The 18,886-nt window shown below is 37.8% G+C and overlaps 1 long non-coding RNA gene across 2 annotated transcripts in view; it reads left to right on the top strand.

Annotated features, from left to right (window-relative positions):
- Positions 1 to 4,831: 4,831 nt before the first annotated feature.
- LOC115942910 (uncharacterized) overlaps positions 4,832 to 18,886 on the top strand; it is a 465,869-nt gene continuing 451,814 nt past the window's right edge. The window contains exons 1-5 of one of the 2 annotated variants that reach the window (XR_014140286.1): positions 4,832 to 5,684; positions 7,612 to 7,782; positions 10,052 to 10,180; positions 12,264 to 12,533; positions 16,126 to 16,176. This is a non-coding gene — a long non-coding RNA (uncharacterized LOC115942910). Of the gene's footprint in view, positions 5,685 to 6,667; positions 6,884 to 7,611; positions 7,783 to 10,051; positions 10,181 to 12,263; positions 12,534 to 16,125; positions 16,177 to 18,886 lie in introns of those variants that run through there. The other variant, XR_014140287.1, reaches the window with a different exon arrangement.

The raw sequence follows: 18,886 nt of genomic DNA, 5'->3' as shown, positions 1-18,886 counted from the left end.
GGAGCCCAATGCTGGGCTCAATCCCAGGACCCTGGGATCATGACCCGAGCCGAAGGCAGACGCTTAACGACTGAGCCACTCAGGCATCCCAAAAGATGAACATTTAAAAAAAAATATGTTTAAAAGGAAAACAGCCATCATTGAACGCCCCCCTCCTGGAAAACTAGAATACCAGACTTAGTTCTGTGTGAAAAATCTAGACAAATCCAGGCCTTTTTTCAGACACAATTAAGGTTTTATGTTTGTTTATCTGGTTTTTGTTTGTTTGTTTTCTGTTTGTGTCTGTTGCTTACAGTACAATGAATATTGACAAACTTTGAAAACGGTCCCTACTTTTCACACAAATGGAGTATGCCGTCAGTTTTAAATCAAAGAGTATTGGTGTTGCCCCGTCTAAGAACCCAAGGAGCATGCGTTCAAAGATTTCCACTTTTGCCACAGATTCGTGTTGGTCATTTATCACAGTGAACAGGGGAGGAGCATCCAACTACTCGTCAGCAGAAAGACGCGAATTTTAATTCCATCTTCTTTTACCCGGTTTTTAGTAGGCGGGTGGCTTTTATTAGGTACCTGGGTAACGGGAGAGGCCGTTTCCCTGTGGATTCCTTTTGTTCCCTTATCTGGGACCTACTGGGTGGAACTAGTTGGCCTCAGTGGTTCCCTCCAGCTTTAACATTTTGTTGTTTTTGTTTTAAGATTTTATTTATTTATTTGACAGAAAGAGAGAGAGAGAGCACAAGCAGGGAGAACAGCAAGCAGAGGGAGAAGCAGACTTCCCGCTGAGCTGGGAGCCCCATGCGGGGCTCGATCCCAAGACCCTGTGATCAGGACCTGAGCCAAAGGCAGACGCTTAACCAACTGAGCCACTTAGGTGCCCCTCCAGTTTTAGTTTTTGATCTAAGATGCCATCTCGGAGATGAGGATCAACTCTGTAATGAAGCAGAGGTTAAATTCTCACTTCTTTACACCACTTCTACTCAGTTCTAATTCCAGAATTGTGTGCCTTTCTAAAGATTTCAGGTGCCGGGCGCCTGGGGGGCTCAGTTGTTTAAGCGTCTGCCTTTGGCTCAGGTCTTGAGCCCAGGGTCCTGGGATCGAGTCCCGCATTGTGCTCCCTACTCCGTGGGGAGCCCCTTTCTCCCTCCGCCTCGCTCTCTCTCTCTCATGAATAAATAAATAAAATCTTAAAAAAAAAAAAAATAGAATTCAAGTGCCACAGAAATAGGCCCTTGACAGGTGGTGTAGCTCAGGAGTTAAGGAAATCAAGGAAGGAATCAGATTACAAAGGTTTGAATTCCTGTTTCTGCTACCTGCACCCTTAGCAAAATACTGCATTTCTCTGAGTCTCCATTGTAAAACTGGGCACGATCTTCTCATAAAGTTAGGCTCAGGAATAATGGGTTAACGTATGCAAAGTACTTAGGGAAGTGCATGCTGGGAAAATAAGGACTCTATAAGTGTTTGCTATTATAATCATTCCCTCAGTTCTAGAACTCAACAAAGATGCTGATGGCAAACATTTATATTTAACACTGTTCCTAAAGTACTAATCAATTTATTTATTTAGTACTAATCAATTTATTAGAACTTAACATTTAATCGAAAGTTAAAAATAAAATGGTGGTAATAAGATTGTCATAATTTACAAATGATAGAGTTGTTTATGTTGAAAACCCAAGAGGCATAAATGTTCAACGATTACAAACATTAACACATTTTAAAAAAGCTATCATAGCTTTTCTGCAGAATAATAATAAATGTTTGGAAAAATAATGGGAACAAAAATCTCATTCACAATGGGAGCAAGGTATAAAATACCTAGGAATAAATATAACAAATGTTCATTTAACAAATGAAAAAAAATCTACTGAGAAACAAGATAGAAAACAATAAAAAAAAGATAGGTATACTCTAATTATAGATTGGAAAATAGTGCTCTATATTTGAATATACATCAGAGCAACACCACTAAATAATCTCACCTACTTGAGATAATGTGAATTTTATTATATGTAAATTATGCCTTAATAAAAACTTCTCCTCATGTGTTTTCAAATTGAGAGAATAATTCTGAAATTCGCCTATGAAAATAAAAATTTGAAAAAATACAACAGAGGAATAACTTGAGATACATTATCCTATTAATTACATTAATATATAGTATTATTAATGTATTTAATATACATTGTATAATATACATTAATATACAATGTATAATATACATTAATAAACTAATGTATATTTGGAACCCAAAGGGATATTCAGTTTAATGGTAAAGAATGGATAGTTCATTAATAGATCCGACATGGTAGCCAGCCTCCAAGATAGCCTCCAGATACTTGTTGTCTCCTGATAATTCATTCATGTCCTCATTCTTCCCTTCAAACATTGAATAGTACCGACCTGTGCAAAAATAAGATATTGTAGAAATAAATATGTGTGGCTTTTGATGTTAGGCTATGAAAGACAATGTGGCTTTTGTCTTAATCCCTTTTGCATCACTTGCTTTGGGAGAAGCCAACTACTATGTTCTGAGGACATCCAAGAAACCCCAAAGAAAAAGTCCGTGTGACAAAGAACTAAGACTTCTTGCCAATAGTCAGAAGCAACTTGCAAGCAATTTGTGTGAGCCATCTTGAAGTAAATCTTCTAACCTCAGTTCAAGCCTTGAAATGACTGAGGTCTGATAACATATTGACTATAACCTCTTTAAAGATTCCAAGCCAGAATCACTCAGTTCAGCTGCACTCAAATTCTTGAACAATAGAAATTCTGGGATAGCAGAGATTTATTGTTGTTTTAAGTGACTAACTGTTGGAGTAATTTATTATCCAGTAATAGGTAACTAATACACCCAGATATATAAGGAGAAATAATCATATGGCTTGCACTTTGATGGGAATAGAGAGGCTATCCAATAATCATATCTTATTAAAGACTAATATACATAACACAGATCTAAATCTTGAGAAGAAACATGAAACCATCAAAGTATTTAAAAATAACATATTAGGAAGCATGATCCTAGATTTGAGGACTTTATTATAAGTATAACGTTGAAAATAGATCTCAAAGAGGAACCTATTAATAGATTTATAATTATAAAATGTAAATTATTTTGCATTAAATTGTACATAAGCAAAACAAGAAGAGAAACATACATATATCTGGCAGATAGGTCATTCATCTATATAAACATAAATTCAAAAATTAAAAAAATTAACATACATAATGTAACATTAAATGAAAAAGCTAATATATCAAGACCAATTCGGGTTTATCCCAAGAATAAGTGGATGATTTGCATTAGAAAATATGCTTTTGAAATTATGATCTCAAACTAGGAATAGAAGTTGTCATCTTAAACATCAGACATTAACAAATCAATAAGAAATACAGAGCTTACTAATGAAACATTTAAAAATGTTTCTATTTTAATGTGCAACAGAACAAGCATGTATAACATTACCATTTGTATTTAACATTCTAGTTGGGGTTCTAACTTAGACCCTTAAGAAAACAAAAACAACATAAACAGTATAAAAATGGAAGTGAATAAGATAAATTTGCCACATTAGTAGATGCTGTCATTGCTATAAAGAAAAAAAAAAAACATGTAGGGAAATTATGGGAAGAGACTTAAGTATATTTCATTTTATATACAATCAAATAGAGAAATCAATTTAATTCTATACACCTAAGATAAACAGGGAAAACAATAAAAGATGTAATTCAGCAAAGCAACAGATATTAAAATGGACCAAAGTAAAAGGAGAAAACTTCACTGATAGAAAATATCCATATTCTAACGATGTTTCTTCCACCAGGTTTGACCTATAGATTCCATACACTTCCACTATAAATATCAGTAGTATGTTGGTTTTTACAGTATGCTTAAGAGAATAAAATACATGTTTGCATGACAAGGAAAACAAACATGTGTGTCACTTTTTTGACGCCACACTGTTATTAGAAAAACATCAAGATTCTGAGAATGTACACACATATGTGTATCACTTTAAAGAAGTTATGTATCCAGTTTTGAAAACTGCTATAACATTGCAAGAGGTTTAGAAGTAGGAATGATAATAGTTTGCTAGGGCTGCCATAACAAAGGGCCACAGCCTAGGTGGCTTAAACAACAGAAATGTATTTCTTCACAGTTCTGGATGCTGGAAATTCAAGATGAGGATGTTGGCAGGACTGTTTGCTCTGAGTCCTCTCTCCTTAGCTTCTCCCTCTGTCTTCACATGGTCTTTCCTCTGTGTCTGCCTGTGTTTTAACTCCCTCATCTTAGAAGGACACTAGTCCTTCAGGACAGCAGAGATATAGGAATTGGCATTTGGGAGGCAATGCTTTGGATATATTAAGGACTGAAATGCATCCCCCCAAAATCCATATGTTGGAATCCTAACCTCCAATGTGCTGGTATTAGGAGGAGGTGACTTTGGGAAACTATTGGGCAACGAGGCTGGAGCTCTCATGAATGAGATTGGTGCCCTTATAAAAGAGATCCCAGGGGCACCTGAGTGGCTCAGTCAGTTAAGCGTCTGACTCCTGATTTCAGCTCTGGTCCTGATCTCCAGGACCAATCGTGAGATTGAGCCCTGAGTAGGGTTCCACAGGGAGGCCGTTTGAGATTCTCTCTCTCCCTCTTCCTGTGCCCCTCCCACCATTCTCTCTCTCTCTCAAATACAAATAAATAAATCTTTAAAAAAATAATAATAAAAAATAAAAGAGATCCCAGAGAGTGTTCTCTCTTCACAATGTTAGAATCAGGGAAACAAAGGCATGTGGGATTAGGTAGATAAATAACCAGGAGATAACAGGAAAAATCCTGGCAGCAGGCATTGTTTTTAGTAGCTGAATTTTTTTTTTTCAAGATTTTATTTATTTATTTGAAAGAGAGAGAGAGGAAGAAAGCACAAGCAGCAGGGAAGGGCAGAGAGAGAGGGACAAGGAGACTCCATGCTGAACTGGGAGCCCGACGCAGGGCTCGATCCGAGGACCCTGTGATCATGACCTGAGCCGAAGGCAGACGCTTAGCCACCTGAGCCACCCAGGCGCCCCAGCTTTTAGTAGCTGAATTTTTAAAAGCACAGGACAGTTACAGACTCCATGCAAAAAAAATTCTAAGATCACTTCCCAATCCAAAGTTGTGTATTCTTATAAAGCATCAATCTCTTAGCATTCAACATCTAATTTTCTCAAGGATTTAGGAAATGATTGTCCAAAGGATGGACGAAAAGGTTTTAGTTCTCATCCATCTTTATAGTTCTCAGAATGATCACTCTCTTCAAATATTGGTCACCTCTATTTTGAGACTACTGTTTACATATGACAAACTTATCATGTCCTCTTTTCCTAACACCAATTGTTTAAGTTGCATATCATCTCGTTTTATAAGTTGGGTGTCGTTAGCTAGCCTGCAATGAACTTCCTGAATCACAGTAATAACATGACTCATGCCAGAGTGTATTTTATGGATGTGCTGGGAAATTTTAAGGTTAGAAAAATCAGTGATTGTTGAAATGAAGAGACATGTTGATAAAAATGTGGGCATGACTTGTATTTGGTTTTTAAAAGGCTCTGGTAGTCACAGATCACAAATTAAAATATCGTTCTATCTTTTAGAATGCTAAATGAAGGAAGCCTGATGTAATTTTGGAAGTAATTCTGGAAGTGTAAGTGCCTTTTAAAAATAAATTTAAACACATTTTATTTCTTGCGACTATTTCTAATGTCATCTAATATAGACAATGAAAATTGTAGTCCTCTTGGGCCAACAAAGAAAATAAAATCTTTTCAAATTCTTCAGCATTTGAATGGAATGGATTAAAATGGAACTATCTGTATAAGACATAAAAGTCAAAATTTGGGTAATGTCTGTTCAGATTTTTTTTTTTTTTCACTTTAATCAGGCTCTATGTTTAGAGCTTCCAGGACAAACATCCAAACTCTAAAATTCCAGGGAGAGACTATTTAGCAGAATGTTTGGCCTCTTCAATAAATGAAAAGACAGGTAATATCGTAAAATAACACTGTTACATGAAATTTGAAGCTTAGATGAGTGGTCTATTAGTCTGCATTTTCCCCCATGTTTTTACCTGAGGGTAAATGAGAATGGGGTGGCCGCTGGGACTATTCGGGACAAAGATTTGTTACAGGATCTTGCTTTTCCCCTCCTCTTCCTTAGCTGCCAATTATGTCCTTCCCTCCAGATCCTCTCAGCATTTTATCCACAAAACATGGTGCTAAAGTCGTCATTGTGACCCCCCATTCTGGTCTATCTTCCCATTCCACTTTCCTCCACACTCAGTACTCCTAGCTTTTTATTCATTTGAATGTTTAGGACAACATGTGCTAAAAATTATCATGGGCGTTTTTCTTTCCAAGTGATCGAAGAGATGGTTACCTGGTAACAACAGATGCCCCACTGTTTTCTGACTATCTAGGCAGCTCTTTGTTTTTTGTTCTAAATAGTAACGGTAAAAAAAAAAAAAAAAATCCTTACATACAGCATGCTAATATTTAGTTTAAAGGCAGCACTGTGGGGGAACGATGTCTGTTTACATCAGTTGGAGATGATATTAGTAGGGACACTTTGTGTTTTCCAAACACTAAATGCACTTTTGTCTAAGGGGTACAAAGGCTTCAGCATAAAACCTTAGTTAGAACAGGACAATTGCACAGCTTTGCTTTTGTCTGACTCCCTTCTAATCTGTTGACTTTTAAAATTGAATGAAAGACATTGTTTCCGGAGAGGAAAGGAGGACATGAAAGCCTCGGAGCACAATAAGGGATAGCATTACTCACCTGGGAGTACCTGACTTCCAGGTGCTCACTGCCTGATTATTCTTGTCACAGGTGAAGAGTTCAACAGGTAGGAGCCCTGATTCCTTTTTTTTTTTTAAAGATTTTATTTATTTGAGACAGAGAGAATGAGAGAGACAGAGAGCACATGAGAGGGGGGAGGGTCAGAGGGAGAAGCAGGCTCCCTGCTCAGCAGGGAGCCCGATGCGAGACTCGATCCCGGGACTCCGGGATCATGACCTGAGCCGAAGGCAGTCGCTTAACCAACTGAGCCACCCAGGCGCCCAGGAGCCCTGATTCCTAAAACTGATGATAATAGATGAAGTTTCAGGAAGGAAAATCCTAAAGAGGAGAGAATAAGTGAACTAGGAAAAGAAAAAAAAAATAGAAAAATATATGGAAATTGAAAGCATGAAATGAATAAGAAAAGTTTACATTCAAACTGGAGAATTGTAAGGTGCCCCTTAAAAAGATGTTAGTAAATATAACCCAAGTAGTGGATTGGTTAGTTTGGTTGTATCTTCTAAAACCCTTAAGCTGAGAGTTATTTTTGAGGATGGTAATCCAAATCTCACAAGACCATTACTCTAGGGGGTGTAGTGTTGTGACATTTCATTAAGCTTAAAATACTGTTGTGAATAATATTTGGGAAGATAAAACGGATACTTGAAGTAGAAAGCCAGGCCTTTGTGAAGCATGTGAAACAGGTGATGTGCATCTTCAGAACCAAGCTACCAAATCCTGAAGATTTACCATTGGTGGATCCTCTGTTGACCCGTCTTCCCTCTTTCCACCTAGCCCCTGTGGCAATTTGGGTCTGAGTCTTCTTGCGGCCACCAGTGTTTATGTGAGAGATACTCGTTTCCTAAGGCATCCCATCTGCTTAATGGCATGTATCTTCAGACCTTACATGGGTCACTCTGTGCTTCCAAGTTACTAACCACCAATGGACAACACATCTCGAGCATGGTAGGCATACTGCTTCTTTCAATATTAGTGTTTTGGATAGAATATTATAGTCCTTGATGTCTAGCCTTTCAAGGTAGGAACCTCAGACTCAGATAAGGTAAAGGAAATATTTAGGTATTTTAAGATAAAAAGCTCCTTGTTTGGGCACTCATACTAACTCTTTAGGCCCCTATGCATAGTAAAGAAATAAAGTCAAGTGGTTGAAAGTAGGGCTTCCCTACTGAATGCTCCTGCGTTGAAGTTCTGCTTCACAACTTTGTGGATGAGAGACCTCAGCCAGGTTACTAACACCATCTGCAAAATGGAAATAATAATTGCAGCTCCTTCATGGATGATTGTGAGTCTACAATTGAGGTAATAATACAGATAAAGCACCTGGTGGAGTTTCAAGCATGTGTTGAGCATTCAATCTGGCCTGTAGTAAGCTATTGATATTTTCCTGTGGTGGTGGTGGTTACCATACTATTGATGAGAAGGAATGGTGCTGAGTAGAGGGACCGATCGATAGAGTCATGGCAAGGAAGAAGACCAAACCAGGCGTAACAGCAAAGCTCTGGCAGGGAACCAAAAACACACTCAATTAACTCAAAGGGTTAATGGGAGAGAGTTCAGTGGAGGGAATATTGGCTGAGGTAGGCAGATTAACAGAATCATAGAGGGAAGGCAAAGTGCCTGGAAGTGCCTAGTGAGGCTCACCAGTCCAGACATAAACCCTCTAAGCCTGGAGAGGAGAAGGAGAAAGTTGGGTTCCTAGAACCCAGAGAGAGTTGCAGATGTTGACGATGGGTCACCCTCAAAAGCCATAGGGGAAGAGGGACAAACCCACAAGAAATTGGCAGAGGGCCCATAACCACTCTCTGTGCCTCCACTGATAACTCTCATGGGGAGAGCACAGCCAGAGGCCAGAGGGAAAGATCCCAGACTTTGCAGATCCTATAGTGAAGCTCCCTGCATGGAAAGCAAGGCTGAGAATCAATCCAGAAGGGCAGAGAGAAATGCTAGTGGACAAGCACACCAGATTTACAATTTATTTTTCATGAGCTTCAATTCTTGCCAGTATTATGAAAGTAGGATTTAGCACTTGTTATTTAAAGAACCTCTAAAGTTGCTTTGTGGGGCCCTGGAGCTTTGTGGATTGGAGCTGGGATCTTTGACATACAACTACATCTAGTACTGATATCTCAGAATCCCTGGGAGCATAACCTCTAAATACTTATATTTTGCTTTTGAACCATAAAAAAGCCCAGTTTTCTGTCAAACAGGACGTCACTAATTTAGATACAGTTGCTAACAAGCAGAGTTTCTGTCAATGTAGTAATTGAATGAAATTATCAAATTTGAAAGTTTATATCAACAAAGTTAAAACCAGATAAAATACACAAATCCAATTTACTTCTTGGACCTGTGGATGTTTTTGAACTGTGGTAACCACAGAATAAGTCACTACTATGATTTTAAGACGGTACCACCTTTCAAATAAAGCTCTCAATTCTGCTTATTGTGTTACTAGAAAATAAAGGAGGCATTACAAAATAAATTTGGAAGTTTTGCTAAACTATGTGATGAATATTTTACAAGCATTTTTAATCCACTTTGGCTGCTTGGATTTTCATGTTGGAGTCTAATGGTAGAATTAATTTGAGATAAATGCTGACTAGTGTTTAATATTTGCATTTTAAGTTGTTTCTCCCCAAATCATTATAAATCATTGCAAACTGACTTTTAAAAAGTTAAAGCTAGTATATTCACTATGCTGAAAAGATCCCAAGATATTGGAAGACTTTTTTCTACAAAAACTGAACTCAGAATTTCTTGGAATAAGATATCTTGTCTGAATGATAAGCCTCTGGAGGTAGGGGTCTTTTCAGCTAGCACAGACCTTTGCATATAGTACTTATAAAATAATTGTCAGCTCAATGGACATTAGGGTAGATGCAGAATGAAAGTGAAATTCATAGCTTTAATACAGGTGAATATTTGCTATGTAACAGAAGTAATATACTCTGATGCAACATATATATATATATGTTGCATATATATATACACATAGTGTGTGTGTGGTTAAGTATGTCAAAGTCAAAAGTCAAAGTATAGTTAAATTCACACGTAAAATATTCCAAATAACACGTATTATGTCAACATCCAAAACTGTCATTCAAACCGTGTCCCATTAAGAACAAAAAATAAACAGTTCAAAGAGAAGATCAGGAAGTATTTGACATAATGATTCTACCATAATAAAATATTTATGATTATCTCTTTCATCCAGGAAACTATTTGATACCATCATGGAGTGAATACAGTTGGAAGCAAGGAAAGAGTATTGACGTCAACACTTATTATATTAGTGAAACAAATATTGAGGGAATGTTTGGAGAATCCCGTGACAGTGAAAGCAGTGCGTATTCACTTCCAACTAACACACCAGGAACATTTGACATTAGATGCATTTAAAAAACAATGCAGTTGATATTAGGACACCCGACTATTAGCTTTACGTTATTATTCGAAAAGTAGTCTCAAATGATATTGCTTAATTTAAAAAATTTTATGAGTTGCATGATCTCTAACCACTCCCCACAAGTAATACTGCCTCTCCTTAGAAATGTCACTGGTATTAATCCAATATTATGAGCTCTTTTATTTCATTTGTCCATTTATAGGTGTGTGACGGAGGCCATGCAAACCTTAACAGAAAGAACAGGGAAAAAGATGCTAGGAGTCAAAGAAAACTCTGCCCTCTCTATTTTTGAGCTGGCAAAGGCAATGAAAAAATATTAACTCAATTAATTAAAAGCAGAGAGAACAGACAAGGAATTCAGCAATATGTAGCTCTAAGTAGATATCATCAATATCAAGATTATCTCATTTCATTCCAATCAGTGTCCCAGTTCTTCTGACGTATCCCTTCCTGGGAAATAGCAGCTATCTTGGCATTGCAGCTGTGAGGAGCACATACTGTTTTTACTCTCTAGTTCCTTGCTTTCAGGAACTGGATGAAAAAGTAACTACTTTAGAAGAGCTAAGGGCTGGAAAGCCATCTTGCTTGTTGACCTTTCCTATCTATATGCAGCATGTACTGCAAGCGATAAAAATTTTATGTGAGAAATCGTGATGGACTCTAAATTCTTTTTTGTTCCCCCTGGACTGCCATTAAAGACAGAAATATTCTCTAAGACGGAAGGTTTCTATTCCTTGGCTGCTAGGGAGAGAACACATCTTATAGAAAGCTAGAAAAATGCTTATAGTTGATGTCTGAACCGCACCATTTGAAAGGCATGCCTTTGGATTATTAAGGAAATACATGGGTTTTCCAGCTTCCCCCTCTCCCCCCAATGAATATGCCTTTTGGGAAAAGTTCCCACAAAACCAAATAGATTTTGATAAGACGTGAGAACAGAGGAAAGCATAATTCAGAACGAGCCAGACTAGAGAGGGACACACACATAGTTCAGGGCTTCTGAGCAGCAAAAAGGACACCCAAGAATCCCAGTTAAAAGGAAAAAGGAGAGATTTCTCAAGTGAAAGATTCAGTGACAAAATCCCAAGGTTAAACAGAACTTTAAAAGGGTATGCTGTAAGAGAGTATTTTTTTGAAAAAAAGATTTCATTTATTTGACACAGAGAGAGAGAGAAAGCACAAGCAGGGGGACCAGCAGAGGGAGAGGGAGAAGCAGGCTCCCTGCAAGCAGGGAGCCTGACTCGGGGTTCAATCCCAGGACCCTGGGACCCTGGGACCCTGGGACCACGACCTGAGCCGAAGGCAGACGCTTAACCAACTGAGCCACCCAGGCGCTCCCTGGATTTAACCACAGAAATTATACGAGCATAACTTCTCTCCATTTGTTGAATTAAAAGCAAACATGCAGTAGTTTCTGGAAAGGATGCTACGGCAGTGGTGTAGGGTTTTAATCTCCCTGAATCCCTTTCTATAAATAAGCAGAGCAACAAAGTTAGGAAGACCACGAAGTTATTGAGAAAAAGATATCTGAGCAGAGACATAAAGCACATGAAGGAATTAATCACAGGAGTATCAGAGAAAAGAGGAATCCAGGCAAAGAACAGACACTCCAAGGAGGCCCTATGGCTGGAGGGAGCCTTGTGTGTTTAAGGAAGATCATGCAGAACAGGGAAATAAGGAGTGACAGGAGAGAATCAGAGTTGCAGTGGGGAGGTCGACCCATCCTGGATTTCACCTTCTACTCTGCAGGAAGTGGAGATTCATTGGAAGGTTTTAAATGCTGGAATGGTGAACTATGTTTAATAGCTCCCTCCAGCTGCCATAATAAGACATATTATGACATACGCAATTATATACAATCATTATATATATATATCATTATATATAATCATTATATATATATATATAAGATTTTGTGTGCTGTCCCAAGTCAGTCATCTTATTCTTGAACAGCTTTTGTTCTTAAGCAAGTTTTTCCATATTCTAGTTTGAATTATAACTTCTGTCCAACCTGTTCTAGTTTTCACTGTTAGGAGGTAGAGAGAATGGGCTTAATAATTCTCCAAGACATCTCATCAGCTTGCTGCAGAGAGGTGCTGGAAGTTGGAGAAGCCTAAAGAACATTCTACAAATTTCATAACCAAAAGCTGGCCCCGCGTAGTGGGCAGAAGTAAACAAGACAGGAAGAGAAGGAAATAAGCAACGAAGGAAATGTGGTGGGAACATGCCCTTCTCTGGGATATAAAAAGAAACTTGGAATCAAATGTTGGGCAATCTTCTAAAATCCTAGGTAAGTGACCCAGGAAAGCTATTGAGAAATGTGAGGTCCTAGTCTGCTATGGGAGTGCAGCACCAATGAAGAACGATTGAGAAATGCAGTCTGGAGAGGACTTAACACCCTCTTCTTGGTTTCAAAGTGGACTACTTCTGTTACCAGCCTTATTTTTAGAAATGTTATCTCATATTTTCCATGCTTGCATTATTTCTTTCCCTTCTAATTTTATACCTGACTTCCCTGAGTGGGAGTGTGTGCACAGTGGGGTGGGGGTCAGAGGAGGAAGTGGTAGTTTCAAAACACAAAGGAATAAAAATCTCTTAGACTCAAGAATAAGAAGCCAACATCTCTCTTCCCGCTAAATCATTCTGCTGCAATTAAACCAACTTACGGGACTCTTCCCACAATTGAAAAAGCACTTAATAAATCGCAAGCTGTTATAGAAGGGTGGGTTCATTAAAAATAAGGGAATGTAATATTTATCAATAAGTACAGAGTGCATTAATCATGCTTGCTGGGAAGAACCCAGGAGGCGAGAGATGGAGAAGAAAGCAAGAGAATCCCTTTTCCTTATAAAGCCTGTTTCTCGGAAATGAGAGGCTGTGCCCCTCACTGAACCGAAGGGATCCTATCACCTTAGGAAATGCTCTCTATAATAAAACATTTGATTAAGAAAACATTTCTTTTCCAGCTTATGTAAGAGGTGGGACTAAAGGTACATAGACTAGAAAATATTTTTCTGTTTTCCGGAAGTCTGTCATGACAGAACATGAGCAAACATAAAACATACATTACCAAATCGACAAGAGCAAACCAGTAAAAGCACAAAGGCTGGTGGAAGGCAGAGCGATCAGAACACCAACACCACTGAGATAAGCATTGTAGGTAGAGAGAGACCATGGAAATAAAAAACAAGTTCATTTCTCAAGAAGGACAACTCTTTGCTTACCAAAATGTCACTTTTTTTTTTTTCCAAGCAAGGCTGAAACCCAGAAGAAGCACAAAGCAAAAGGTCTGATATGTTTTTTGGACAAGTATTATAAATAATATAATAATATACTATAATAATATACATAGGCTATATATAACATAATAACACTATAATATACTATAATAATAACCACAACTACTACCCTACTGTTGGTTAAGCTTTTTCTAGTTTCCAGAAACAAGGCCACCTGTCTGCTGTGCTTAAGTGAATTAATTCACTCAGCAAACCAATTTAATTTGTCAGAGATCACAATGACTGGAGAGAAGGAGCTGGTCCTCAAACAAGGTCTGCTTGCCTCTACCATCCAAGCTTTGCCATCAGCAGTCTCCAAACTGGCTGTGCCCATCTCTGTGGATATATAAAATGACCTGCTGGGGTATAAGAAGAAAATATGAAAGAGGTTCATTTCAATTTTTGTGTTTCGTTCTTTAAAACTTGTTTTTGTATATGATATACAATATGCATAATATAGTAAGTTTATATAGTATATAAATATAAAAATTTACATATACTGTGGGTTGTGCTTAAAATATGTAATGATAGGAATGTGCAATCTAAAAAGTTTGGAAAAGAATGCTCACACTATTAAGCCATATGGTCCCCAGATTCAGACCAACCAAAAAATATATATACAAATTTCTTTCAAGAATTTATTTTAGCACATTTTTATCAATTTCGTTAAGCCAAATAAAAATCTCCATGTGAAATTCAATTATATCGGACATTCTAGAAAAAAATGTTAGCAAATCTGCTATTGTAGTAGCTCAAGATTGTAGGTTGCAAATTGTAGGTTAAAGTTGCAATTTACAAGGGAAAAGGGACTTCTGGAGGCAAAATGATATTGTCTAGAGGTTTGAACTGATATAGATCAAGATATTGTAAAAACCTGTTATAAATAGCAAATATTAAATCTTTAAAATAGTCCATTTGGGTCCAGTTAATATATATTTCACTTCATTATAACATAACATATCAGGCATTAAGCAAAAGGAGGACCCTTCTTTGTAATGAAATGTCCCCCTCTGCTTAGTATTTTTTGTTTAAGAATCTGATCTGAATAATGCATAGAAGAAAGATATCTATCACCATAGCTAACTGTATACATTAAAAAGCACAATATCAATAGTTATTATTATGATACTGTACTAGTTTTTCATTACTGGTGTAACAAATCACCACAAATTTAGTGGCTCAAAACAATATAAATTTATTAATCTTATATTTCTGGAGGTCAGAAGTCCTAAATGAGCTTTATAGGCTAAAATCAAGGTATCTGCAGAGCTGCACTCCTTCCAGAGACTCTAGGGGAGAATATGTTTCCTTAACTCTTCCAGCTTCTAGAAGTCCCTTGCATTCCCTGGTTCATGATCCATATTCAAAGCAAATCACTTCAGTCTGCTTCTGTCACCATATCACCTTCTCTCACTCTGACTCTACAGCCTGCTTCTTACATCTGGGTCATCTGGATAATCTAGGATAATCTCCCTCTCTCAAGATCCTAACTTAATTGGATCTGCAAAGTCCCTTTTTCTTTGTAAGGTAATATGTTCACCAGTTCCAAGGAATAGGGTATGACATCTTCAGGGAGCCCTATTCAGCTGCACCTGGCCACCAAAGATTCACGTCCATCTCACAGGCAAAATATATTCATCTCACCCCAAGATACCTCAAGTCTCAACCCATTACAGCATCAGCTCAAATCCAAAATCTCATCTAAGTCTTATCAGCTCCCAAGTCCCAAATCTCATCATCGAAATCATTTAAATTAGGTATGGATGAGGCTCTGGGTCTAATCCATCATGTAACAAAATCCCTCTCCATCTGTTGGGTTTGTGAAAGTCACAAACAGATTATCTGCTCCCAAGATACAACGGTGAGACTCGTGTAGGACAACAATCAATAGTTACAGATATCCCTGATCTAAAAGGATAAAACAGAAGGAAAAATGTAATCACCAGTCCCAAGCAATTTCAAAAATTCAGCATGCAAATTAGAATTCAAGGCTCGTGAATTGAGTATCCATCCTCTGGACCTGTGGCTCTGCCCTCAGATTTGTCCTTCCTGTGTCTTAAAGGATAGTACATGTTTAAGGCAAGCAGTTTCATCAGCCTGTTTCCTGCCTATAGGATTTTGGGGATGGGATAGCCTTCCTTTATTTTATCTTGTCATTGTGCCTTTGAGTCCACACTTACAGTGTTTCCATTGATATAAGATTCTGAAAACCTTGTGGGTCTCCCATTTGTGTCTGGGGAATTCACTTCGTAAGACAAGAGGCTCCCTCACAAATCTTCCCTGGATAAACACATCTCTATTCCTGGCCTCTACTGAGCTGTCTGATGAAATTCATCATTTGTACACCTAATATCTTCTAAGGGCTTTCTATGTGATTGAACATTCTGACCTTTTGATCCTTGGAAGGCACTAAACAAATGTCATCCAGCCACATCCTTGGCTTTCTTTCCAAGCACACTTAGCTGGCCATGAATCTCCTAATTTTAACATGTTCTGAAATCTGGATAAGCTGAGAAGTTCCCAAGTCATTAAGTTCTGGTTCCTTTGGGCTTTATAGTTCTTTTTTCAACTTTTCTCTTTCCTCTTATATTTTATTATAAGCAGCAAGAAGAAACCAGGTTGCACCTTCAATGCTTTGCTTTGGAAATTCCTCAGGTAAATATCCAAATTCATTATTTGCAAGTCATGCTTTCTACCTAATCCCAGGACAAAATCCAGTTAAGTCTTCTGTTACTAGATAACAAGGGTGTTCTTTCCTCCAGTTTCCAAAAATTCTGTCCTTATTCCCTTCTGAGCCTCAACAACAATGATTTAACACTCATATTTCTACTAAAATTATACTTATGATGATGTAGGTATTGTCTAGAATGAGATCGGTTTTCTCTATTGCTCTTCTAATTTCACTCTGTTTGTTCACCAGCAGTGTGTTTAATGTCCATATTTTTACCAGTGATCTGTTTATTCCAATCTTAGAATTTTCTAAGATGGGGAGCCTGGGTGGCTCAGTTGGTTAAGCGACTGCCTTCGGCTCAGGTCATGATCCTGGAGTCCCTGGATCGAGTCCTGCATCGGGCTCCCTGCTCGGCAGGGAATCTGCTTCTCCCTCTGACCCTCCCAACCCTCCCCCCTCTCATGTGCTCTCTCTCTGTCTCTCTCTCTCAAATAAATAAATAAAATCTTTAAAAAAAAAAAAAAAGAATTTTCTAAGATGATAGAAGCTTGGTTTTTGTTTTTTTTCCCCCTACCATGCTCTTCCCTATTCTTCCAGTCTTTGCCCCTTACCCAATCTGAAAGCCAGCTCTACATTTTTAGATATTTCTTACATACAGCAGCATCCCACCTCCAGGTACCAAAACTGGCATACCAATTGTTGAATGGCTACCATCTTCCAGGCACTTTGTAAACACCTGAATTAATTGTCTTAACAGCTGTCCACAGGAAATATTATTATAATTATTTTACAAAAGTGCAAGACCATTTTGTATGATTGAAAAATTTAGGCCTTGGAGGTCGGCAAATGTAGTTTCAAATTCTGGTTTCATCACTCTTTTGCTGAGTATTTTTGGGAAAATCACTTAATCTGTTAAAACTATCTTTGCTTCAATTTCCTCAAAAGTAAAATAGTGCATGTAAAATCTACCATGCAAACAGATTTCCTTCTTTCCTTCCTTCTTTCCTTCCTTCCTTCCTTCCTTCCGTCCTTCCTTCCCTCCCTCCCTCTCTTTCTTTCTTTCTTTCTTTCTTCTTTTTTCCTTTTTTTTTTTTTTTGGTGAGGCTTACATCAGGTATGTAATATGCTTGTTTAGTGGGTACGTAGTAGGAGTTATTTGTCTCAACATTTTTGTGTAATGCTGCTGCCTAGAGTATTAACTCATTTAGAAAAGAGTATGACCAGAGGAGAAGAGGTATATGTTGTAAAAATGACTGGTAAAGCAGAATAAAATAGACACATTTAGAGAAACAAGCTGTTATAGATGATGAAGTTTTCTGAAAGGCCTGTGGTGGTTGAAATACTTTTTTTTTTTTTTAAAGATTTTATTTATTTATTTGACAGAGAGAGACACAGCAAGAGAGGAAATACAAGCAGGGGGAGTGGGAGAGGGAGAAGCAGGCTTCCCACTGAGCAGGGAGCCCGATGCGGGGCTCGATCCCAGGACCCTGGAATCATGACCTGAGCCGAAGGCAGACGCTTAACGACTGAGCCACTCAGGCACCCCAAAATACTTTTATCTTCCATACATTTCCGTTGCTTTTCTTGAGGATACTTAATAGTTAAGGTATCAGACCTCATGGGGAGCCTGGGTGGCTCAGTTGGTTAAGCGTCCAATTCTTGGTGTCAGCTCAGGTCATGATTTCAGCTCAGGTCATGATCTCAGTGAGCCTTGTGTCAGCTCCATGCTGAGCCCGGAGTCTGTGTGAAGATTTCTCTCCCTTTCTCTCTACCCCTCCCCATCCCTCTCCAAAATAAATAAATAGATCTTTTTCAAAAAAAGACATCAGACCTCATGAATTGATTAGAGAAAAGATGAATTCAGGAAAGTTTTTATCTGATGAAACCTCAGACATAGAGGACTCTGTATGTCGATGAAAATGTATTAATGCATAAGTGTTAATATCAGCTTGAACAAAAAGAAAGTGTTATGATAATCTTTGGTTAAAATCTATCTTCTAATTATATTACTTAAGGAAAAAATACAATTGTTGCTTTGTCAATCTTGGGGATTTAAATTGTTTAATAAAAAGATGGTGCATTAAGTAAACAGAAAAAACGAATGAAGCTGCCCCTGGGACTATATTTATTACTTGCTTTCTCTGCGAAGGAAGAATTGTTTAAAACAGTCCATTTTAACATAAACCAACTCAGGAGTCATCTCAGAACCACCCTTGGAACCTGTCTGAAAATAGAAGTTTTATCACTTGTCTTTTTAAAAAGGCACCCAGCTAGGAAGAACACTTGTAGTCTACAGTTTGGAGTCTTTATAACATAATTTCCTGGCTATTTTTTTTTTCTCAAACAGATTTTTAGGCTGGCAGCAAGTGAGGCATTAATTTATGTATTTATGTTTAAATATATACTGTGTTAGAGACCTCAAAGAATTATTATTTTGGTAAATCTAAGATAAGAATTACTAATGCTCTTTTTTTCTTTAAAGACTTGATTTTTTTATAAGTCAAACAGAGAAAGACATGTATCATATGATCTCACTGATATGAGGAATTCTTAATCGCAGGAAACAAACTGAGTGTTGTTGGAGTGGGGGGTGGGGTGGGAGGGATGGGGTGACTGGGTGATAGACACTGGGGAGGGTATGTGCTCTGGTAAGCGCTGTGAATTGTGCAAGACTGTTGAATCTCAGATCTGTAC

This window comes from Leptonychotes weddellii, chromosome 15, assembly GCF_054177405.1.
Source record: "Leptonychotes weddellii isolate Sample4059 chromosome 15, ASM5417740v2, whole genome shotgun sequence".
Classification (NCBI taxonomy): Eukaryota; Metazoa; Chordata; class Mammalia; order Carnivora; family Phocidae; genus Leptonychotes; species Leptonychotes weddellii.
Note: the sequence above shows the minus strand (reverse complement) of the source record. Positions and strands in the feature narration are given on the sequence as shown.